This window comes from Lissotriton vulgaris, chromosome 1_1 (genome assembly GCF_964263255.1).
Source record: "Lissotriton vulgaris chromosome 1_1, aLisVul1.2, whole genome shotgun sequence".
In the NCBI taxonomy this organism is placed as follows: domain Eukaryota; kingdom Metazoa; phylum Chordata; class Amphibia; order Caudata; family Salamandridae; genus Lissotriton; species Lissotriton vulgaris.
Window position 1 is genome coordinate 188,926,600 of NC_141685.1, and position 24,373 is coordinate 188,950,972.

Genomic DNA, 24,373 nt, shown 5'->3' on the forward strand with positions numbered 1-24,373 from the left:
TCATCTAGTTTTGGATTACAGACATCTAAACTCTTGTTGCAAAACTTTTGCAGTACAAAAAGCACACAGTGCAGCATTAATGAATAACATTGTGGGTAAAAAATATAAAACCACATTAGATATATCTAACGGTTTCTACTGTCAAAACATTGCACCAGAAAGTAGGTATTTGACCACTTTCTCAATCATGGGGACACAGAGTCACTTCTGTCATCTCCCTCAGGGATTCAAGAATAGTCCTGGCTTATTCTCAGCGAGGGTAGCAGAGTTACTACAAACTTATGATGATGAAGCATTGTCATATGTCGATGACATCTATCTTTCCCCAGAGTGGGATCTCTCACGAAGCATAACACTGTCTTTCAGATTCAACCTTTTATGGCAGAAGGATTTTCTCTAGTGTGGAGTTTCTCATGCAGCTTTTCTGGAATTCAGAGCACTCATAAGGTTTTTCATCAGTATGGAGTCGCTTATAGTTAGTGAGGCTGCGCCTATCAAATAGGAATTTCTGGCATTCACAGAAATTGGTAATGTTTTTACCCTGTGTGCATCTGCTCATGTAGAGTGAGATTGAGTTTAAAATGTATGCTTTTCTGGCATTTGGAGAACTGAATTATTTTGATGGTGTGTTTTCTTATGGCGCTTGTAACCATCTCTACCTCTGAATCTTTAGAGCACTGATAATGTTATTCACCAGTGTGGATTCTCACATGTTCACTGAGATGAGATTTTTGGCTGAAACATTTTTGGCATTCGGAACACTGATAAGGTTTTCCCCAGTGTGGATTCTTATATGGTTAGTGAGACTGCTTTTTTCACTGAAACATTTCTGGCATTCAGAGCACTGATAAGGTTTTTCCTCAGTGTGGGTTCTTTTATGATGAATGAGACTGTTTTTTTGTTCTGAAACATTTGTGGCATTCAGAGCACTGATAAGGTTTTTCCCCAGTGTGGGTTCTAACATGCTGAGACTGCTTTTTTCACTGAAACATTTGTCGCATTCAGTGCACCGATAACGTTTTACCAAGGTGTGGGTCCTTGTATGTATAGTGAGTTTCATTTTGTCACTGAAACATGACTGGCATTCTGAGCACTGATAAGGTTGTTCCCCAGTGTGGAATCTCATATGTGCAGTTAGAAGTGATTTAAGTTTGAACTCTTTTGGGCATTCAGAGCACTGATAAGGTTTTTCCCCAGTGTGAGCTATTATATGCAGCGTGAGATGTCTTTTTTCACTGAAAGATTTCTGGCATTCAGAGCACTGATAAGGTTTTTCCCTAGTGTGGGTTCTTGTATGCTGAGTGAGACTGCTTTTTTGACTGAAACATTTGTGGCATTCAGTGCACTGATAACGGGTTTCCCCAGTATGAATTCTTATGTGCCGTGTGAGACTACTTTTTATACTGAAACATTTCTGGCATTCAGAGCACTGATAAGGTTGTTCCACAGAATGGGTTATTGCATGTCGAGAACGACTTTGTTTGTTACAAAACCTTTCCTGGTATTCAGAGCACTGATAAGGTTTTTACCCAGTGTGGAATCTCAAATGTGCAGTTAGAAGTGAGTTACGGTTGAAATGTTTTGGGCATTCAGAGCACTGATAAGGGTTTTCCCCAGAGTGGATTCTTGTATGTTCAGTGAGTTTGCTTTTGCAACTGAAACATTTCTGGCATTCAGAGCACTGAAAAGGTTTATCCCCAGTGTGGGCTCTTCTATGCTGAGTGAGACTGTTTTTGTCAATGAAACATTTTTGGCAAACCGTGCTCTGATAAGGTTTATCCCCAGTGTGGGTTCTTCTATGCCGAGTGAGACTGTTTTTGTAAATGAAACATTTCTGGCATACAGAGCACTGGTAAGTTTTTTCTCCAGAGTGGGTTATTAGATGTCGAGAAAGAGTTTGTTTGTTACAAAATCTTTCCTGGCATTCAGAGCACTGATAAGGGTTTTCCACAGAGTGGATTCTCATATGTTCAATGAAATAAGATTTACATTTGAAACTTTTTTGGCATTCAGCGCACTGGTAAGGTTTTTCCCAAAGAGCGGGTTAATGCATGTTGATATAGACTCGGTTTGACACTAAACCTTTTCTGGCATTCAGAGCACTGATAAGGTTTTCCTCCAGTGTGGATTCTCATATGCTCAGTAAGATAAGATTTACACCTGAAACTTTTTTGGCATAATTTGCAATGAGAGTGGTTTCCCCCATTGTGCATTTGGTCAAATTCTGTGAGATAAGATTGATGGCTGTATCTTTTTTGGCACAGGTAACTTTTTTCCCAACTTCGGTTATTTTGCCTTGATTTTAAAGTTGGGCGTGTTTAGATAATGTTCAGCACTTATCTCTAAAATAAATTGTGTGTAATCTCCTCAACACTTGAATTCAGCAAAAAATGTCAGGAAGCAGCCCTGTAAAACCTGTTGAAATTTTTCTAGCAGATAATAGTCTTTAGGTAATAGCCTCTCCGGCAGCAACTTATTTTGTGATTGAAGTTTTTCTCAAATGTATTTGTATAGGTTCTTAGCAAAGCAGTGATGAGGTGTTAGTCTGATATTTAATAATTAAACTGACAAGTACCTTTTTGCACTGATGTAATGGCTCACATTATGTTTGAGTGCCCGGACTACCTAAGACCAAGGAAGTACTGGCTTAAGCCCCTTTTTTCTAACATGGGAACACGCAGTCACCTGGTTGCCCTTCGCATTTTAATGTCAGATACCTCCCCCGTTACTGTTTGTGGTGTCTCCAAATTTTTAAAACAATTCTGGTTGATTAGCTCCAAGAGGCTGTCAATTTCTGTTTAATTGTACTCTTAATTAATTTATTCGGGAGCTTACCCGGTTCTTAACTTTTTAATGATGTATGTATTGACTAGCTGCATGTCTTGAAATGTTTTTATTGTATGTAATTTGCTTTCAAGATATCTGTATATCGAATAAAAGCTTTCAACCAGCTTACAACCAATGGCAGTAACTGAGGGCTTTAGAATGTGCAGAGTGCTATTGTGGATGGCATTCTATGAGTACTGTGTATCAAACTCAATGGTTATAATCCCATTTTGTTATGTTACTGTGTCTTTTTCGTGCATTGCTTTTTTCCATACTTCGAAATGGTGGTATATATCATTGAGGATGTTTTGTTCAATATCACATAATCATCATGGTATCTCAGCAATATAATGGTACTGGAAATGTCTAATCAGAATGTTCTGTTATATTTAGAGGCACAAGTTACCATTCTCTTGATCCATATACTTTTTCTTGCCTAATCTTATTAGCTTGGTCACGTCGCCGTATTTGAACTGATGTTGCCGTCATTATTATATAGGAAACTACATTGATGCTTTGCATGCAGATCTTTACTCATCATTGCATTTTATTGGTGAGTCCCATATATTTGTATGATTATATTACTTACCAACCGCATATCGATAAAACTAGTTGCTTTAGTGACCATTCATGTTCCTACTTTGTCATTCATTATACTCAGTGTGGGGTATCTACTTTGCTTATTTTTTGCACAGGACATCAATTGCTGTCTCATTTGCTTAATATCTGTGACTGTGATTTTCTTCTGACAATTTGTCTCTTTTGTTGAAGTCATCCTTTTGATATGTTGCATCAATATATACTACACATGTTAGTTCCCGAATGTAAAAACTTTGTCTCATTTCCCCAGATGCTCTGCCTTGTATAGACTGCAACTTACATCTACTAACCTGGTGAATATACAAGATATCTCTCCACCATATTTATGGTGGGTGAATCCCTTTTTTTGTAAATTGTGTACATAATTACTATGCATTAGTATAGGAATTTTTAGTGTAAATATTGTCCTCTGTGTTATGGCCTTTGAGTCAGCTTATTAAATTTGGTTTTTGTGAATTTCTTTAGATTAATTTCTAGTGTATAATCATCAATTTTATCTTGAATATGAAATGGGAATGTAGTATCACACCGGATTTGTTGAGTTTGATTTTAAATGTTTATGTTGTCACTTGGGAATATGTGTATTATCTAACTTGTATTAATCTTGATATGTCAATATTTTTCATTGTAATTATATTTTGTACTATTTAATATTTCCAGCGTTGATGAAGTCTCTGTGTGGGACGAAACACGTGTTCGCGCTGTACATGCTGGGAGAATCTATTTTATGAAATTTGAATATTAATAAAGAAAAATATTGAAGACACTTAAAGTGGACTCTACTTGAATTCATCTTGGACTATTTGGATCCTGGTTATCTATTTGAAAATGTTCTGTTTTCCTGATTCTACTCTCTATGATAGATAGATAGAGCTTCTGTGCTGAGGGCTCAATACTTAAGCCCAGACTGAACAATCTGTGACCATTTGGAGTGCTGTAATTAGAATCTCAAATTTTCAATAGTCTTTGTGGCATTCACTTTCTGTGTATGCTTATAGCACCTTGAGGTAGTAGGTGCCTTGAGTTTCTTTAGCACCCTCTGTATATCCAATTATGTTTTGCTGTTTCATATACATCGTGTATTATGTGCATATATAATAATATTGTACTTTAAAGAATTGTGCGGACACTACTACCTAATCTTTGTTACAAGGATAGGCAGCGTGCACATGTCCAAAGTAAAGCCATCAACCGCCTGGCCTCTGCCACATCTCTGTCATGCAGGAGAAGCATCAACATGCAGGAGGCCATGACCCAAAATACCAATGAGGTCACTAGGGGCATGGGCAGGATGTGTTGAAACCCCAAACTGCACACACAGCTGCTCTGGATGTGCCTGTAAGTGAGGAGAGCACAAGCAGGAGCAGCATAGGAAGCACCCTTGTCCCTGAAACTAGGAGGAGCAGGCGCCATGCTGAGGCCACAGGCCAGCAAGACAGTGAGCAAGTTGAGCAACCTACAAGTGTTACTGGGAAGCGAGCAAGGAAATAACTTTCACAGTTCATTGGGTAGGTAACCAGTAATGACATCATTGCAGATAAATACTATTTTGTTGCACATTTGTGCTTTAAAAAACCTATGTCATTACAAAATTAAACTGGTTTTGTTGCATTCTACGCCTGTCTTTGTTTCCTTACTTTCTTAAAAGAAGTTGCATGTGACCTCTTCCCGTCTGTGTCTGCCATCAGTAGGTGTTGCAACTCCAGAAGTGTGTGGTTCATCGTCATCATGGTCCTCAAAATCTGAAATTTCCACTTCTGTCCCCTTCTTCACTGCCAGGTTGTGCAGCATTGCACAGGCTGCAATCATTTTGCAGCAGGTGATTGGTGTGTACTGGCGGGCCCCTCCACTTTTATGGAGGCAGCAAAACCTGCTCTTCCACATGCCAAAGGTGTGCTCCACAATGTTTCTAGTTGTTTTGTGTGCCCTGTTGTATCTCCTCTGACTTGCTGTAGTTGGGTTGAGGTAGGGTGTGAGGATGAAGGACCGGAGGGCATATGCACTGTCCCCTAATAGTGAGAAGAAATAAACATTTATCACATGCACACACACACATCCACCTGAAATATAAATCATGTGAATTTCACACAGTGTGTCACCTAGCAAGTATCCTTCGCCAAATTCCCCCGCTGTCAGGCGTGCGTAGATCCCACTGGTTTGGAAGATGTAGTAGTCGTGGGTACTCCCTGGAAATTTGGCTACTATGTCAGTGATCACTTACTTTGCATCACAGATCACCTGTACATTTATGGTGTGGGTGGATTTACGGTTCCGATAAATGTACTCTGTGGCAGCAGGTGGGCATAATGGTATGTGGGTACCATCAATGCAGCCAATGATGTTAGGGAACTGTGCCATCTGATAGAAGTCTGTCTTTTTCCTTAGCAGTTCTGCATACGTTGCAGGGAAGCTAATGTAGTGATGCATTCTCTGCAACATGGCATCAAGGAATTTTTTTAAGAAATGCGACAGACAGCTCGGACTCACCACCTACCGCAGCAACCACACTCTGGTAGCTACCAGATGCAAGCAGGTGTAGGCTGCACAGCACCTGCACATGGGGTGGGATGGCGTGCGCCCTTGGGGTAGGATGGTCCAAAAGTGGGTGGAGGTCCCTGATGAGGTCCAGGATTGTTTGTGGGGCCAGCCTGTACCTCTGTAGGATCTCAGGATCAGTTAGCTGGAATAGTGTGATCCTCTGCCTATACACCTGCTCTTCCCTCCTCCAGACCCTCTCTCCTTCTGCCTTGAACCATAGCCGCCTCACAATGACATGGAATGCCTCCATTCTGGTGAAAGTCATGCATTTTGCAGCCTTTTTTATGGCCTGCACCTGGTTACCATCTGATTTCAATCCATGGTAAATACCGACTCTTAAATACTGATTTTCATGCAAATTCGGTATTTGTAAGGGGACCTACATCTCGAAAATCATTTTTACCATTTCTTATTTACCGAATCGGTAAATTTACCCATTCGGTAACTTTACCGAATCTGTAAATTTACAGAATCGGTAAATATACCGAATCGGTAAAGTTACCGATTCGGTAACTTTAATAGGTAACTTTACCGATTCGGTACATTTACCGATTCGGTAACTACCGATTCGGAAACTTTACCGATTCTGTATATTTACCGATTCGGCTACTTTTTGTCCCCTACATCCCAAATGCCCAATACCGGTCGGTAATGGCCGAAATTACCGAATTTCGGCCGTTACCGACCCGTATTGGGCCACCTACATCTGGGCCTAAGACGGCACTTGGTATTACCCTGTTGGATGCCGAGAAGGCATTCACCATTATACCTACGCCAGGTATAATGTATGCAGGGGGGCCGTTCTGATGCAAGAAAGGGTCATATAAGTGACACAGTGAAATCTATAAGATTTCACTGCGCCACTCCTAGGACATAAATGTGTCAATTTCTTACGCCTGCCTCACAGCAGGCATAAGACTGACGCAGGCCCTTTCACATGGGGCTTGCCCCATGTGAAAGGACACATTGCTGGAGTTGCGTGACTTTTGTGACACACTCCAGCAATGCGTCATTTTTGCGCCATACAGATACAGATACGTCAGAAATACTGACGTATCTGTTACTCCTTGCGCCATGATGCGTCATACTGTAAATATGACGCATCATTGGTGTCGCAAGGAGGGCGCAGTGAAAAGTGACGCATCGCTGTTTTCATGCAGCGATGCGTCACTTTTCCTAAATGAGGCCCCTGGTTGTTTCCACTCTCTGATGTTTAATTATTTAGGCTGTGCCCTCTCGCCCGTTCTCTCGGGTCTTTGGTTGCGCTGGGATGCCTCGTTGCGGAGGCAGCTATGCGCATTACAAATTATGAATAAATAAATGGTGGGGGTGCGAGTGGCACCAGTGAAAGGAGTTGGCTAGAAGCATTGACAACATTGGGTATTGATTAAATACAGGATTCCAGGTCACAGGAGGCATTGCTGAATTCAGCTGGCTAGCAGCAGTGGTGGCCTCTAGGAAGAAGGAATTGAGAAAGTATAACTGGATAAACTGGTTTCTTTAATACCGATAATGGTAACACATGAATGCCACAATGTGCATTGATATATTACATTTCCAAATTACAATATTCTTATATTAATTTGATGTGTCTGTTTGCCTTAAAATGCATGCAAAGTTATATGATTCTATTAGGGCCCAGAACCATTTTATTTAGTGATGTCCTTATGCACACTTTCCTGCATCTTGTAGTGAATTGAATATTGACAAACAGAAGTGAGAAGTGTTATTGCCAGAAACAGTGAATTCTGCAGCTCGTCTGTGTAACTTTTATCTGCACCTCACAGACTCCTCATATTCCTCTCGAGTGAAGATCCTGCCTAATACTCATTAGTGTTGTTTTAGTAACTGTTTCTACCACGTGTTCATGTTTCATTGACTTGTATTAGGAGAAAGTGTAAAAAAATACATGGGTAGCATTAGCATGATACACTCCAACCTGCTTTAGGGTGGATGCTCTCGCCATTGCATAGACAATTGTCACTTGTTAGTTTGCTTGGCCTTTTGCTATTTTTGCATAACATTTATGATAGATTTGTAGGCCTCCAGGTGTGTTGTGTTTTATTTTACATAAGAGATGACGAGGAAAATGACAGTCCAATATACACATTCTTTTTTTTTTTTTAACTTTATTTTGCAATTTCAATAAGTACAAAGCAAAGCACAAAAGTCAATAGTGGCACACAGCAGAGACACCTCGATAAAGACATTTCAAAAGAGCGCGAACGTCAGATGAGTACACTGAATGTCTTCTTACACCCTGTTCTCCCATGAGATATTCGATGAGCCTTGCAGAGATTGGGAGTTAATTTTAAACAAAGCGTTTTTATTTTTTTTGGTACAACCTAATATCAGAGACACTCTTGTGTAGCTTACAGCAAGTAAATGCGCTTGGAAGACTCATTAGCACAGGCTCAGAGTTGTAAGCACCACCTGCAGTGTAGCATCCCGCCCCAAACCACGCCTACTATTAAAGCAAAGTATGCAAATCTACAATGAATGGTGAAATTGCGCTGCAATTTTATCTGTGGAGCACTACTAACAAGCATTTGCAATGCAATAGGTCTCGTCTTTGGGAACTTATAAGTGTTTAGCCAGAGATATTGACTTTACCTATGTCTGTAAGCTGTGCTGTACAGAAGTTTGCAGCATGCTGAAAAGTTATAATAAAGGAGCGCCAGAAGCATTTTTGTTACCTTAGATATGACCAAAAAAGCATTATGTACAACTAAACGACCATATTATAAAAGTATTAAAAATAATGTCTTGAGTTTTTTTCGTCCTTTCAGTGCTGGCAACTTTTATCTGCCTGTCCCAATGGTTGCTTGCTTTGTTTTTTTTTTTATGGGGGCATAAATAACAGGAGGGTGAAGGTTAGTCAGTCATTCAGTCAGTGAGAGTGAGTGAGAGAGTCAGTCAGTGAGTGAAAGAGAGTGAGTCAGTAAGATAGTCAGTCAGTGAGAGTGAGTCAGTCTTTAAGCAAGAGTCAATCTTTAAGCGAGAGTCAGTCTTTTAGCGAGTCAGTCTTTTAGCGAGAGTCAGTCAGTCAGTGAGAGTCAGCGAGAGAGAGTCAGTGAGAGAGAGTCAGTGAGAGAGAGTCAGTGAGACAGAGACAGTCAGTGAGAGTGAGTCAGTGAGAGAATCCATGAGAGTTTGTGAGGGTCCGAGAGAGTCAGTGAGAGAGTCAGTCAGTGAGAGAGAGTCAGTCAGTGAGAGTGAGTCACTCAGTGAGAGTGGGAGAGTGAGTCTGAGAGAGTGAGTCTGTGAGAGGGAGTGAAAGAGTGTGAGAGTGTGGGAGAGTGTCTGTGAGAGTCTGTGAGAGTGTCTGTGAGAGTTTGTGAGAGAGTGTCTGTGAGAGTCTGTGAGAGAGTGTGAGAGAGTGTCTGCGAGAGTTTATGAGAGTTTGTCTGTGAGGGAGTGTCTGTGAGAGTGTCTGTGAAGGAGTGTCTGTGAGAGTGTCTGTGAGAGTGTCTGTGAGAGTCAGAGTATTTGTGAGTCTAAGAGAGTGTCTGTGAGAGTGTGTGTGAGAGAGTCTGTGAGTGTCTGTGAGAGTGTCTGTCAGAGTCTGTGAGAGAGTGTCTATGAGAGTCTGTGAGAGAGTGTCTGTGAGAGTCTGTGAGGGACTGTGAGAGTATCTGTGAGAGAGTGTCTGTGAGAGTCTGTGAGAGAGTGTCTGTGAGAGTCTGTGAGAGTGAGAGTGTCTGTGAGAGTCTGTCTGTGAGAGTCTGTGAGAGAGTCTGTGAGAGAGATGTGTGAGAGAGTCTGTGAGAGTGTCTGTGAGAGTGTCTGTGAGAGTGTCTGTGAGAGTGTGTCTGTGAGAAAGTGTCTGTGAGAGAGTCTATGAGAGTGTCTGTGAGAAAATCTGTGAGAGTCCATGAGAGAGTCTGTGAGAGTGCCTGTGAGAGTATTTGGGAGAGAGTGTCTGCGAGAGAGTGTCTGTGAGAGAGTGTGTGAGAGAGTGTCTGTGAAAGAGTGTCTGTGAGAGTGTGTCTGTGAGAGTGTGTCTGTGAGAGAGTCTGTGAGAGTTTCTGCGAGAGACTGTCTGTGAGAGACTGTGAGAGGTGAGAGAGTGTCTATGAGAGAGTGTCTGTGAGAGAGTGTCTGTGAGAGTGTTTGAGAGAGTGTCTGTGAGAGAGAGTCTGTGAGAGTGTCTGAGGGAGAGTCTGAGAGAGAGTGTGTGAGAGCGTCTGTGAGAGAGTGTCTGTGACAGACTGTGAGAGACTGTCTGTGAGAGTATGAGTCTGCGAGTGTCTATGAGAGTGTCTGTGGGAGTCTCTGAGAGAGTGTCTGTGAGAGTATGTGAGAGTATGTAAGAGTGTCTGTGAGAGTCAATGAGAGTGTCTGTGAGAGTGTCTGTGACAGAGTGTTTGTGACAGAGTGTGAGAGGGTCTGTGAGAGAGCATGTGAGAGAGTGTCTGTGAGAGTGTCTGTGAGAGAGTGTCTGTGAGCATGTCTGTGAGAGAGTGTCTATGAAAGTGTATGTCAGAGTGTCTGTGAGAGTCTGTGAAAGTCTTTGAGAGAGTGTCTGTTAGAGTGTCTGTGAGAGTGTGTCTGTGAGAGTCTGTGAGAGTGTCTGTGAGAGAGTGTCTGTGAGAGACTGTCTGTGGGAAAGTGTGAGAGTCTGTGAGAGAGTGTCTGTGAGAGAGAGTCTGTGAGTGTCTGTGAGAGTCTTTGAGAGAGTGTCTGTGATAGTCTGAGAGTGTCTGTGAGAGAGTGTGTGAAGTGTCTGTGAGAGTGTGTCTGTGAGAGAGTCTGTGAGAGTGTCTGTGAGAGACTGTCTGTGAGAGACTGTGTGAGAGTCCATGAGAGAGTCTGTGAGAGAGTCTGTGGGAGAACGTCAGTGAGAGAGTGTCTTTGAGAGAGTGTCTGTTAGAGTGTCTGTGAGAGTGTCTGTGAGAGTCTGTGAGTCTGTCTGTGAGAGAGTCTGTGAGAGAGTGTCTGTGGGAGAGTCTCTGAGAGTCTGAGAGAGCATGTGAGTGTGTGAGAGTCTGTCTGTGAGAGAGTGTTTGTGAGAGACTGTAAGAGTGTGAGAGTCTGAGAATGTCTGTGAGAGTCTGTGAGAGACTGTCTGTGAGAGAGTCTGTGAGAGTGTCTGTGAGAGTGTCTGTGAGAGAGTCTATGAGAGAGTCTGTGAGAGTGTCTGTGAGACAGTCTATGAGAGAATGTCTGTGAGAGAGTGTTTGTGAGAGAGTGTTTGTGAGAGTCTGAGAGTCTCTGAGTGTCGGTGATAGTCTGTGAGAGTGTCTGTGAGAGTGTCTGTGAGAGAAAATCTGTGAGAGAGAGTCTGTGAGAGACTGTCTGTGAGAGTCTTTGAGAGTGTGTCGGTGAGAGTCTGAGAGGCTTCCTTCAGGAAGCCCACCACGCACTACCGCTCCCAACTGCTGTCCGGACGCGGCTGGAGCAAAGTCACTGATGACCAGCTCACCACCGCTTTCGCCCAGAACCCACCCGCCGACTCCACGGACCCCAACACCGCCGCCTGCAAACTCAGACAGTGGATTGGCAACTGCGCCAACACCCTCGCCCTGCTCAAGACACCCTCCAACAGCCACACCATCAAGAAAGCCACCTGGTTCACCGAAGATCGCCTGGCCTCCAAATAAACATGCCGGAAACTAGAGAAGATCTGGCTCCGCGAACAATCACCGGACAGCCACTCAGCCCACAAGAACGCCACCCGCAGACACCACTAACTCATCAGAGCTGCCAAGAGGGCCTCATTCAAGGACCGCCGGGACAACAATGCGTGCCGCAGCAAAGAGCTCTTCAAACCCAGCTCCAACACCAACGATATCCCGCCTTCGCAAGACCTGTGTTACTCACTGGCCACCTTCTTCCACCGCAAGATCACAGACATCCACGACAGCTTCAACGCCACGACCGCCTCAACAAGCACTGTCTCACCTACCACCACCTGCACCTACCGTCTGCTCTCCTGGACCTGCGTCAACGATAATGATACCAGCGAGATCATGAACTCCATCCACTTCGGCTCAGCACATCTTCAACTGAGTAAGCACAACCATCGCACCCCACCTCAGCAAAGCTATTAACATCTCCTTAGAGACAGCTACCTTCCTTGAAAGCTGGAAGCACACCAAGATCAACACCTTACTGAAGAAACCCAAGGCGGAGCCTAAGGACCTCAAGACCTTCCACCCCATCTCCCTGCTCCTGTTCCCGGCGAAGGTCAAACAACTAACCCCCTACCTCAAAGACAACAACATCCTTTACCCATCCCAGTCCGGTTTCTGCAGCCACCACAGCACCGAAACCGCCCTCATTGCCGCCACCGATGACATCAGGACCCTGTTTGACAACGGAGAAACAGCGGCCCTCATCCTCCTTGACCTGTCAGCCGCCTTCGACGTGGTCTGCCACTGCACGCTACGAACACACCTCCACGACGCCGGGATCCGAGAGAAGGCTCTGGACTGGACCACTTCCTTCCTCTCTGGCAGAACTCAGAGCATCCGCTTCCCCCCCTTCCGCTCCAATGCCACCGAGATCATCTGTGGCGCCCCCAGGGCTCCCCTCCCTCAGCCCTACGCTGTTCAACATCTACATGGCACATCTGGCCCACGTCTCCCGTAAACACGACCTCAACATCATTTCCTACGCTGACGACACCCAGCTGATCATCTTCATCACCAAAGACCCACACACAGCCAAAACCAACCTCCACAAAGGAATGAAGGCTGTCGTCGATTGGATGAAGAACAGCAGACTGAAGCTGAACTCGGACAAGACGGAGGTCCTCATCCCCGGGTCCACCCCCTCGGCGTGGGACGACTCGTGGTGGCCGACCATACTGGGATCACCCCTGATACCCACAGACCATGCACGAAAGCTGGGGTCATCCTCGACCCCACCCTCGCCATGACGAAACAGGTCAACTCAGTCTCCTCATCCTGCTTCAACACCCTCCGAATGCTTCAGAGGATCTTCAAGTAGATCCCCAACGAAACAAGAAGAACAGTCACCCAGGCCCTCGTCACCAGCAGGCTGGACTACAGTAACGCTCTCTATGCAGGAACGTCGGCCAAGCTGCTGAGATGGCTGCAACGCATCCAGAACACCTCTGCACGTTTGATCCTCGACATCCCCCGCCGCAGCCACATCACACCCCACCTGAGAGACCTACACTTCCTCCCTGTGAACAAGAGGATAACCTTCAAGCTCCTCACCCATGCACACAAAGCCATCCACAACACTTGCCCAGCGTACCTCAACAGACGACTCAGCTTCTACACCCCAACCCGCAAGCTCCACTCCGCCGACCTCGCCACAGTCCCCCACATCCGAAGAACGACGGCCAGAGGCAGATCCTTCTCCCACCTCGCCAAGACCTGGAACACCCTCCCCACCAACCTACGGCAGCCTCAAGACCTACTGGCATTCAGAAGTCTACTCAAGTCCTTGCTCTTCGATCAGTAGCAAAGGTCCTAGCTTTTTTATGATATCTAGAGGATTGATTTTCACAGGCTAAAGATAAAGACTGTGTTTTTTTCTTCAGTGTCCAGCCGGACCTAGAAGTATTTTTTTTCAAAATGGTAAGAATGAACAGAATAAAGCGAAAACAATTCGCACATTAATAACTGGGCACAAGCCTGTACCAAGTCAGGGGGAGACAATACAAAAGAAAAAGTGAGAGTCTGTGAGAGTGTCTGTGAGAGAGTCTGTAAGAGAGAGTCTGTGAGAGAGCGTCTGTGAGAGAGTATCTGTGAGAGAGTGTCTATTAGAGTGTCTGTGAGAGTGTCTGTGAGAGTCTGTTTGTGAGTCTGTCTGTGAGAGTCTGTGAGAGAGTGTCTATGGAAGAGTCTCTGAGAGTCTGAGAGAGAATGTGTGTGTGAGTCTGTCTGTGAGAGAGTGTCTGTGAGAGACTGTAAGAGTGTGAGAGTCTGTGAGTGTCTGCGAGAGTCTGTGAGAGAGTGTCTGTGAGAGTATGGGAGAGTGTCTGTGAGAGTCTGTGAGAGTGTCTGAGAGAGTCTGTGAGAGAATCTGTGAGAGTGTCTGTGAGACAGTCTATGAGAGAATGTCTGTGAGAGAGTGTTTGTGAAAGTGTTTGTGAGAGTCTGTGAGAGTCTTTGAGAGTGTCGGTGATAGTCTGTGAGAGTGTCTGTGAGAGAAAATCTGTGAGAGAGTCTGTGAAAGAGTGTCTGTGAGAGTCTTTAAGAGTGTGTCGGTGAGAGTCTGAGAGGCTTCCTTCAGGAAGCCCACCACGCACCACCGCTCCCAACTGCTGCCCCGATGCTGCTGGAGCAAAGTCACTGATGACCAGCTCACCACCGCCCCCGCCCAGAACCCACCCGCCGACTCCACGGACCCCAACACTGCCACTTGCAAACTCAGACAGTGGATTGATGACTGTGCCAACACCCTCGCCCTGCTCAAGTCACCCTCCAACAGCCAGACCAGCAAGAAAGCCACCTGGTTCACCGAAGACCTCCTGGCCTCCAAACGAACATGCCGGAAACTAGAGAAGATCTGGCTCCACGAACGATCACCGGAGAGCCACTCAGCCCACAAGAACGCCACCCATAGACACCACTAACTCATCAGAGCTGCCAAGAGGGCCTCATTCAAGGACCGCTTGGACAACAATGCATGCTGCAGCAAAGAGCTCTTCAACCCCAGCTCTAACACAAACGATATCCCGCCTTCGCAAGACCTGTGTGACCCACTGGCCACCTTCTTCCACCGCAAGTTCACAGGCATCCACAACAGCTTCAACGCCACGACCGCCTCAACAATCACCGTCTCACCTACCACCACCTGCACCAACCGTCTGCTCCCCTGGACCTGCGTCACCGATAGTGATACCAGCGAGATCATGAACTCCATCCACTTCGGCTCAGCACATCTTCAACTGAGCAAGCACAACCACTGCACCCCACCTCAGCACAGCTATCAACATCTCCTTCGAGACAGATACCTTCCTGGAAAGCTGGAAGCACACCGAGATCAACGCCTTACTGAAGAAACTCAAGGCGGAGCCTAAGGACCTCAAGAACTTCCGCCCCATCTCCCTGCTCCTGTTCCCGAGAAGATCACAGAGAAGATCGCCAACAAACAACTAGCCCGCTACCTCGAAGACAACAACATCCTTCACCCATCCCAGTCCGGTTTCCGCAGCCACCACAGCACCGAAACCGCCCTCATTGCCGCCACCGATGACATCAGGACCCTGCTTGACAACGAAGAAACAGCGGCCCTCATCCTCCTTGACCTGTCAGCCGCCTTTGACGTGGTCTGCCACTGCACGCTACGAACACACCTCCACAACGCCGGGATCCGAGAAAAGGCTCTGGACTGGACCACTTCCTTCCTCTCTGGCAGAACTCAGAGCGTCCGCCTCCCCCCCTTTGGCTCCAATGCCACCAAGATATGTGGCGCCCCCAGGGCTCCCCTCCCTCAGCCCTACGCTGTTCAACATCTACATGGCACATCTCGCCCACGTCTCCCGTCAACACGACCTCAACATCATTTCCTAGGCTGACGACACCCAGCTGATCATCTCCATCACCAAAGACCCACACACAGCCAACACCAACCTCCACAAAGGAATGAAGGCTGTCGTCGATTGGATGAGGAACAGCAGACTGAAGCTGAACTCGGACAAGACGGAGGTCCTCATCCTCGGGTCCACCCCCTCGGCCTGGGATGACTCGTGGTGGCCGACCACACTGGGATCAGCCCTGACCACGCATGAAACCTGGGGGTCATCCTCGACCCCACCCTCGCCATGACAAAACAGGTCAACTCCGTCTCCTCATCCTGCTTCAACACCCTCCGAATGCTTAGGAGGATCTTCAAGTGGATCCCCACCGAAACAAGAAGAACAGTCACCCAGGCCCTCGTCACCAGCAGGCTGGACTACGGTAACGCCCTCTATGCAGGAACGTCGGCCAAGCTGCTGAGATGGCTGCAACGCATCCAGAACGCCTCCGCACGTTTGATACTCGACATCCCCCGCCGCAGCCACATCACACCCCACCTGAGAGACCTACACTTCCTCCCTGTGAACAAGAGGATAACCTTCAAGCTCCTCACCCATGCACACAAAGCCATCCACAACACCGGCCCTGCGTACCTCAACAGACGACTCAGCTTCTACACCCCAACCCGCAAGCTCCACTCCGCTGACCTCGCCACAGTCCCCCACATCCGAAGAACGACCGCCAGAGTGTCTGAGTGTCTCTGAGAGAGTGCCTGTGAGAGTCTCTGAAAGAGTCTGTGAGGGAGTCTGTGAGTGTCTGTGAGAGTGTGAGAGTGTAAGAGTGTCTGTGAGAGTGTGAAAGTATGTGAAAGAGTCTGTGAGAGTGTCTGAGAGAGTCTGTGAGTGTATCTGTGAGAGTGTCTGTGAGAGTGTGTGTGTGAGTGTCTGGGATAGTGTGTCTATGAGAGTCTGTGAGAGTGTCTGTGAGTCTGTGAGAGTAATTGTGAGAGTGAGAGTCTATGAGAGTGTCTGAGTCTGGGAGAGTGGCAGTGAGTGTCTGTGAGAGTCTTAGAGTTGGTGAGAGAGTCTGTGAGTGTGTGAGTTTGTGAGAGAGTTTGAGAGAGTGTCTGTGAGAGAGTGTCTGTGAAAGAGTGCCTGTAAGAGAGTGCCTATGAGAGGGTCTGTGAGAGAGTGCTTGTGAGAGATTGCCTGTGAGAGAGTGCCTGTGAGAGTGCCTGTTAGAGTGAGTCTGTGAGAGTCTGTGAGAGTGTCTGTGAGAGTGTCTGTAAGAGAGCGTCTGTGAGAGTGTGAGAGTGTGTTGGACTTGGCCCTTGCCCCCCTAATTTGGGATGTCTCCCCCATGGGAATAAACCTGCATAGGCCATGTGTGGTGTGAGACACCTTGTTAATATGTAATGTCCTGTAATGGTGTGAGCACTTATAAATTCCGCCCATTGTGTAAAATCTACCCTGGTGAAATGCTGTGTTTTTAAAATGGATGCCCAGGCTATGTGTGTGCCACCTGACTGCAGGAGGTTAGCAGTCTAGTCGTTAGGTACCCAGTCACCCCTAGCTTTTGGAGGGAAAGCGTGGCACCCAGGGTGCTCAACCCCTCCCCTTGAGCCAGTTTAGGCCAGCTTTGCCAACATTCTAGAAGGTTCTGGCATTGCCTGGGAGGAGGGTATAAGTAAGGGGGAAGTGCCACCATGCAGTCCCACAGAGGTGGGACAGGAACGTGAGGGGACCTGCTGCGAGGTGTTACCGCCACATGGGCCTGTGAGCTGGGCCCTGCCCCCCTCAAAAACCCCCCTCCCCTCTGCTGTCCCCTGGGCCCCTGAAGGAGGGCCCACCTAGGTCCCTGTCACTATTGGGACCTTGAACCACGCCAGCGTTGCGCGAGAGAAGCGTCCAGAAGGGGAGGATTGCTGTGGACTGCCCCCCCCCCCCAGGAGGTGAGGAGTGTGCCCCTGGGGATGGCTGTGGAGCTGTTCGCCCCCTGTGAGCAGTGTGCCCCAGAGGAACTGGAGTGAGACTGTCCGCCCCCCTTGGGAAGTTGTGGCCCCTGTGGAAGCGCTGGACTGTGAGGAGCTGCGTGTGCTGAAAGAGCTGCACCCCTTTGAGGCCCCAGGGCCCTGGAAGCTGTGGTCCTGACCTGCCTAAATTGCCCTTCAAGCGTTCTCCGGCCGTGCCCCCTGAGTAGAGCTGTACTGTGCAAACCTGCTGTGGCTCCAGAGACCATTGTTGTGCCTCCAAGCGCTGGGTGTCCCTGAGTGCTGTTCTGGCCAAGCGCTCCCCTGCCCATCGAAGCGCCGCTGGCCCATCAAGAGGTGTGTGTGTCCTGAAAGCGATGCCCCTTTGAAGCGCTGCTGCTCCCCACTCACCGCCGCAGCCCCGTGAGGCGCTGGGACCGAAGCGCTGTTGTCTGATTGCGTGGAGTCTCCCGGAGCCTTGAGGAGAACGCCGCGTTTTCCAAGCAGGCCGCACTAGGCCTGAAGCCATCGCCACCACCACCACCACGTGATGGGGGCGCCGGCCGCATCATCAGCCCGCCCCCGCCAACGCCCGCCCAGAAGCCGCAAGCTGATTAGTTGCTCGGCCGGGCAGCCAGGAGAAGCCAGCCGACGGCGCTGCGGGGCTCCCATGGTGAAGAGGGAGCCCCTTTCGTAAATCCGGACCAGGAGAGAAGCCGACCCCAAGCCCCGGGTCCCCGTGAGAGGATGGGCCCGGGTGGAGCAGGAAGCCGGCTGGGGGATGTGGCGTTGTTGCGGGGCTCCCGTGGTGGAGAGGGAGCCCCGATTGTTCTGCCGGGTCCTGGTGAGGCCTTGCGGGCCCCGTGTGGCCCGCGCAGATCCAAGGAGGTGCCCTGGGGCTCTCAGGTGTTGAGGAGAGCCCCGCGACTCAAGTGCTGTGCGGCAGGGGCCTCGAGGCACATTGTCAGTGACTGCCCCTACCGCAAAGGAGGACACCACCAGGACATCAGGAGCCCAGTGAGTGGGGGCTCGTCTGTGTGGGAGATAGGGGCGTGTCGGGGCATGTGGTTGATGCCCGCCCCCTGGAGACTGTTGCTGGGGCCCCGTTGGCCCAGTGTGCTAGGATCATCCACCGAAATGGGCCTGGACAGTAGTTAAGTCCCTAGTGACGGACCGTTGGCAGGATTAATCCCTGGTTAAGGAAACGCTGGGGACCTGCCTACAGTTTTATAGGGAAATGACCCCTGTGCTTCCGAGGGGAAATGTCGCCTGTGTCCTAAGGGGTTGAGGGTACTGATGTCTCCACTGTGGGATGCCCCCAGTGACTTAAATGCCGAGGTGTATTAGGAAATGTTCTGCCTACAGTGAAGTGGACCTCTGAGGTCAATGCCGATAGCCTGAAGCGCGAACTGTTGTAGGCTGGATGTCAAGGGTTTGCCCCCATAGTTTCGCTGGGTAGTGCACCCACCTGCCCCAGGGTCCTCTAAAGAGCTATTGATGCCCCATGAGTTAGGGCAAAGCCTTATGCTAAAGCATCGTGCCTAGCGTACTGCGTCCCCTGCCCAGGATTGGGGATGTGTTGTGGCTAATGACGGATGCCAATGTATATTGATGTTTCACGCCTGTTGGGTGATCTTACGCTGATTCCAGGCCGTTATACAAATAAGGATGTGGGGCTCTGCGGATGTTATTTACTATTTACCTGCCTAAGTGAGCCTAATGTACGCAGTGGTGAGGTGCTCAATGGGTCAGATGTCCACTGTGAGGATAATTTTGCAGATAAGGCTTTTGTGGCCACAGGGTAGGTGAATGTGACTCTTCCTAAAGGTTGGCGCCCGGACGGCCCATATGCCGGCCGGACGTGTATTCCTGGCCCATTGTTATGCCCCAGGTGAATGAGCCAGCCTTGCTGATTTTTTACAGGTGCTCCTGTCTGTTATCATGCGCTGTGATGCCAAGAAGTTCTTCCTTTACAGGGGTCGTGTTGGAGGTATAGTGCATGGTGTGTACTAATGCTAATGTTGTATTTTACAATTACCGCCTACAACTAAGGATTAGAGCCTGAGTTGGCCCCGCCGTATTGACCCCAGGTTTAATGTCAAGTTAATCACATTTTTATATTTCAGCTGGACAATATGGACTCAACCATTTCCCCCATTGTCCCCTTGTAAATAATCCCCCCTGATATACTTGGCCATAGCGGCAATTGGCACCCTGTTGTGATTACCACTGTTTTGCATTTTTTTCGCCTTGCAGGTTGGAGAGATACTAAACTACTTCTTTTTCCAACTCAAGCTGGTGTCCTGCCTCTTTTGTAGTGTGCCTGATGAGTCGTATGTGGGTACTGCGTGGATGCTAAGTAGTGACCAAGTAGACAGAACTACTTGTAGTGAGCACTGTTCCTACTGGAAAAAATACCTTTTCTAACAGTATAAGAAAAACTACTAATTGCTTAATCAAACAATAAAGTTACTACTATGAATCATGGTTTCTTAATTGTATAAATATGTATATAGAATACTTGTTATGTACCAATTCACATCTCTACGCAAAACATGTTAATCATTCTACAGTCAGAATAGAAGTAGGAATAGGATACATGAACAGTATGTATTAATGTATCTGAGTTGCATGAAAGTTCTAATTATGTGAATTAAATAATAGAACGCAAAAATGTTACTTTGTTTATTGTTTGATTAAGCAATTAGTAGTTTTTCTTATACTGTTGGAAAAGGTCTTTTTTCCATTAGGAACAGTGCTCACTACAAGTAGTTCTGTCTACTTAGTCACTACTTTTCACCTGTTGTGTGAGCCAACATAATTCCGTAGTGATGCACCCGTGGATGAGGTATGTCAAGAATTTTTTCTAAAGATTACACATTGAGTGCTCCTCTTTCTCTTCTTTGTTACTGCGTGGATGCTTCACATGTCTTCCGTAGTTTGGCCTGCCCGCTCTGCTCCATGCTACCCCCCCCCTCCCCCTCCCCCGGGAATTTGGTAACCCCATTTCTTACAGAGTGTAGGAGAGTGTGAGAGTTTGTGAGAGAGGAGAGTCTGTGAGAGTGCCTGTGAGAGAGTCTATGAGAGAGTGTGAGTGTAAGAGTGTCTGTGAGTGTGTGAGTTTGTGAGAGTCTGTGAGAGAGCAACGCGGCGATTTAGGCTGCGGGTGTGTGCTCGTCTCGCTGATCTTTTTTTAAAAGCTGATTTAATAGCTGTGTGGAAATTTTAACTTGATTGTACAAATGTGTTCTGTGCTTGAGGGTACTAGAGCTCGCTTACCTGTTTTTAACGCTCTTGACCCCGTTCCGCCCCGGCATTGTGCCGTTTGTACGGAGGGTTGTCTAGTCGAGCGTCATTTCCTGCTCCTGACACCACTTCCGCCCTGCCCCTCCACCTCGCAGGTTAGCGGTCTAGTGGCTGCAGACATTTTCCTATTTTAGGCGCGACAGCTGCACCTTTCCCCTGATAAACGCGGCGATTTAGGCTGCGGGTGTGTGCTTGTCTCGCTGATCTTTTTTTAAAAGCTGATTTAATAGCTGTGTGGAAATATTAACTTGATTGTACAAATTTGTTCTGTGTTCTGTGCTTAAGGGTACTAGAGCTCGCTTACCTGTTTTTAACGCTCTTGACGCCGTTCCGCCCCGGCATTGTGCCGTTTGTGCGGAGAGTCGTCTAGTCGAACGCCATTTCCTGCTCCTGACACCACTTCCGCCCTGCCCCTCCACCTCGCAGGTTAGCGGTCTAGTGGCTCACTCCCTGGTTAGTATAAAATAGTGACGTGGCAGGAGCGAAGCGGGCGCGCCGACTTCGTGCCGAAGTTGCGCCTAAGTTAAGCCCGTCTGCGCCCGTCCACGGCCGATCGGGCCCCGGGGCCAGCTATAATGCCCATTCCATTACCTATTCTTCTGCTGACCTTTTAATGCTTCGCCGCACGGTGCCCTTACAGGCCCGTGCTGCAAGGGCTGCCTTGGATTGTGGTATTTTTGTTTCCCCGGATACTCTTGTCTCAGAGACTCCTTCCCTATGCTCTGAGCCGATACCTTCTTGCCGCAAAACGTCAACTCTTGGGGCCACTCCATTGACTGTGATATACCTTAATACTCGGTCAATGGTGAAACATCAGCTCAATATTTTCCAGCTGTTAGACGATAGAGCTGTGGATATCCTCCTCTTATCAGAAACCTGGCTGGCTGAGGACTCAGTCCCTGACATTCTTGCTGCTATCCCCGCCGGCTATTACATCCTGCAATCCAATCGATCAGCTGGGCAAGCCAGGGGCGGGGTGGCAGCCATCATCCGCTCCCAGTATATTTTTACAACCTTAGCTTGTGCCGTGATCCCCAAAATTGAAAGCCTTATTATCAAATTCACTTCTCCCAGGTCCTCTTTTATCGTTGTTCTTGTGTATAGACCCCCTGACCACATGCCCTCCTTCCCTCAACAGTTTGGTGACCTCATCTCCCAACTTATCATTAACCATGCTAAGGTTATCATTATTGGAGACTTTAATTACTGGCCCTCTGACCCCCGGAAACGCGGTCTCTCGGAGCAATTCTCTGATCTTCTATCAGGTCTAAATTGTCGTCAATACGTTAAAATACCCACTCACTGCAAAGGCCACATTTTAGACCAAGTGTGGACGGCCAATCTTGAAATTTCGCCCCCTATAGTGACCCCTTGCTCCTGGTCAGATCATTGCTTTATTTCCTTTTCCCTTAATCTGATTACTCCCAGTCGCCCCATCCCTACGACTAATTTCACTGCTCAGAACTGGAAGAGAGCCAATCCGGTGAAACTTTATTCTATACTAGCCTCCACAGTCCCTCCGACCTCCACCTTAATGACTCGCCAGGCTTCCCTCCTTGAACAATGGCTGCTGTCCGCCTGTAACACTGTCGTCCCGCTGAAAACTATAAAAAAACATGCGCCCCCATGACGCACAGCGGTGGTTTACGGATCAACTAAAGCTGGACAAATTAGCTCTACGCCAGGCTGAGCGCCGCTGGAGGTGTAACTATGACCAACAACTCAAAACTGAGTTTGTGGACTGTCTGAAAGCCTATAAAAAATCCATCTTACTAGCTAAAACAACCTACTTTTCCCAAAAAATTATGGAGTCTGCCTCTAAGGCAAAGGATATCTTCTCCATAGTGAATGAGCTCTCTCTGCCAGACCGTGTCACTCCTCAACCTCAACCAACACAGGCTCTGTGCGATTCACTCAATGCCTATTTCATTGACAAAATCATCACCATCAAGAACAATATCCCCCTGCCTTCATCCTCTTCTCCTCTCCTTTTACCCCCCAGAAATCCTTGCTGCCTGGATGTTTTCCATCCGATTTCCCTCGCGGAGTTTTATTCGTTACTGCATAAAGTGAGCTCTGGCTCCCCCAATGATTCCTGCCCTCCCCAAGTCCTTAAGGAAATCTTCCTGGCCTGCCCCGACCCTCCACTGGCACTACTTAACAACTCGCTGAGAAAGGGCGCCGACAGTACCATCTCCCAAGCACTTGTCCTATTGGACTTGTCGGCGGCCTTTGACACGGTCGATCATGCAATATTGATCGACCGTGTCAATAATGCCGGCATTCAGGGCGTAGCTCTCGACTGGGTTAGATCTTTTCTGGATAAGCGTTCCCAGGCAGTGCACCTGTCTACCTTCTCCGCCTCCTACTCCCCCCTATCCTGCGGAGTCCCACAGGGCTCCGCTCTACCTCCTTTGTTATTTAATTTGTACATGCAGCCCCTAATAGCTTCCCTCTGCAAATCCGCGGCCACAATTTTTAATTACGCGGATGACCTGCAGTTAATTTTCCCTATTAACACTTCCCTATCCTCCTGCACTAGCTTGCAAACTACCATGCTTGATATATCGGAATGGATGTATCACAGTCAGCTTAACTTAAATCCCACCAAGACCGAGCTTGTGTTGGTGGGCGGATCAGCCAACCAATGGAATGACAGCTTTTGGCCTCCCTCACTAGGGCCTCCTCCTTGCCCCGTCAACTCTGTGAAGAGCCTTGGCGCAGTCATCTCTAGTGACCTATCCATGAGGCCCCAGATTAGTGCTGTCACGTCATCCTGCTTTTTCCATCTGCGTAGGATACGTAAAATCAGTAGATTCCTCACCAGAGATGCACTTATCCTTGTTATCATGGCCCTCGTTATGTCTAGAATTGACTATGCCAACACTCTGTACGTGGGAATTCCTGCATACCATCTCCACAGGTTGCAGCTGGTGCAAAATCAGGCAGCACGCTTAGTCTACCATCAGCCTAAGCATCAGCACGTTTCGCCGCTGTTGCGGAGCCTGCATTGGCTCCCGGTGGCTAAGCGTTGCACCTTCAAACTTGGTTGCACGATATTCAAAGCTCTGTCTGATCAAGCTCCTGTTTTCATTTCTTCTAGTTTGAAGCGATATGTTCCCTTGAGAGATCTCCGCTCCACCTCACACAACCTTTTAGTCATTCCTAAAATCAAACGCAAAAAACACGATGGTCTGTTTTTCTTTTTTGGCCCCCAAAATCTGAAATTCCCTTCCGTCTGCCTTCCGACATTGCCCTACCTGACTGCTTTCGTAGGATGCTGAAAACGTTTCTCTTCCAGTCAGCATTCGAGTAACCCCCGTTCCTGCCCTCCGCATTTGTTATGAGCGCCATGAAACCGTCCGGTGACCGAGCGCGGTATAAATAATTTTAACATAACAGAGTGTCTGTGAGAGTGTCTGTGAGAGTGTCTGTGCGAGAGTGTCTGAGAGAGTCTGTGAGAATGAGAGGCTCTTTAGTGGTGAGGATTTAATTAACAGTAATGGATGGAAAGCCTGAGTGCAATATGACAATGCCCAAAAGCAGGTAGCGCCCAAGATTGCTATTGAGAACTCAATTAGCAAAAACCACCAAGTAAACCACCAGGTAATCATTTAAAAAACAATCACTGAAGTTGCATAAATAATTAAAGATTGTATGACTTTCGGTAATATGTGCTATGTGACATCATAAA

The 24,373-nt window shown here is 47.6% G+C and overlaps 1 pseudogene; it reads right to left on the reverse strand.

Moving 5' to 3' along the window:
- Nucleotides 1–686: 686 nt before the first annotated feature.
- On the reverse strand, nt 687–20,690 carry LOC147738137 (uncharacterized; annotated as a pseudogene).
- Between the last annotated feature and the right edge of the window lie 3,683 nt (nt 20,691–24,373).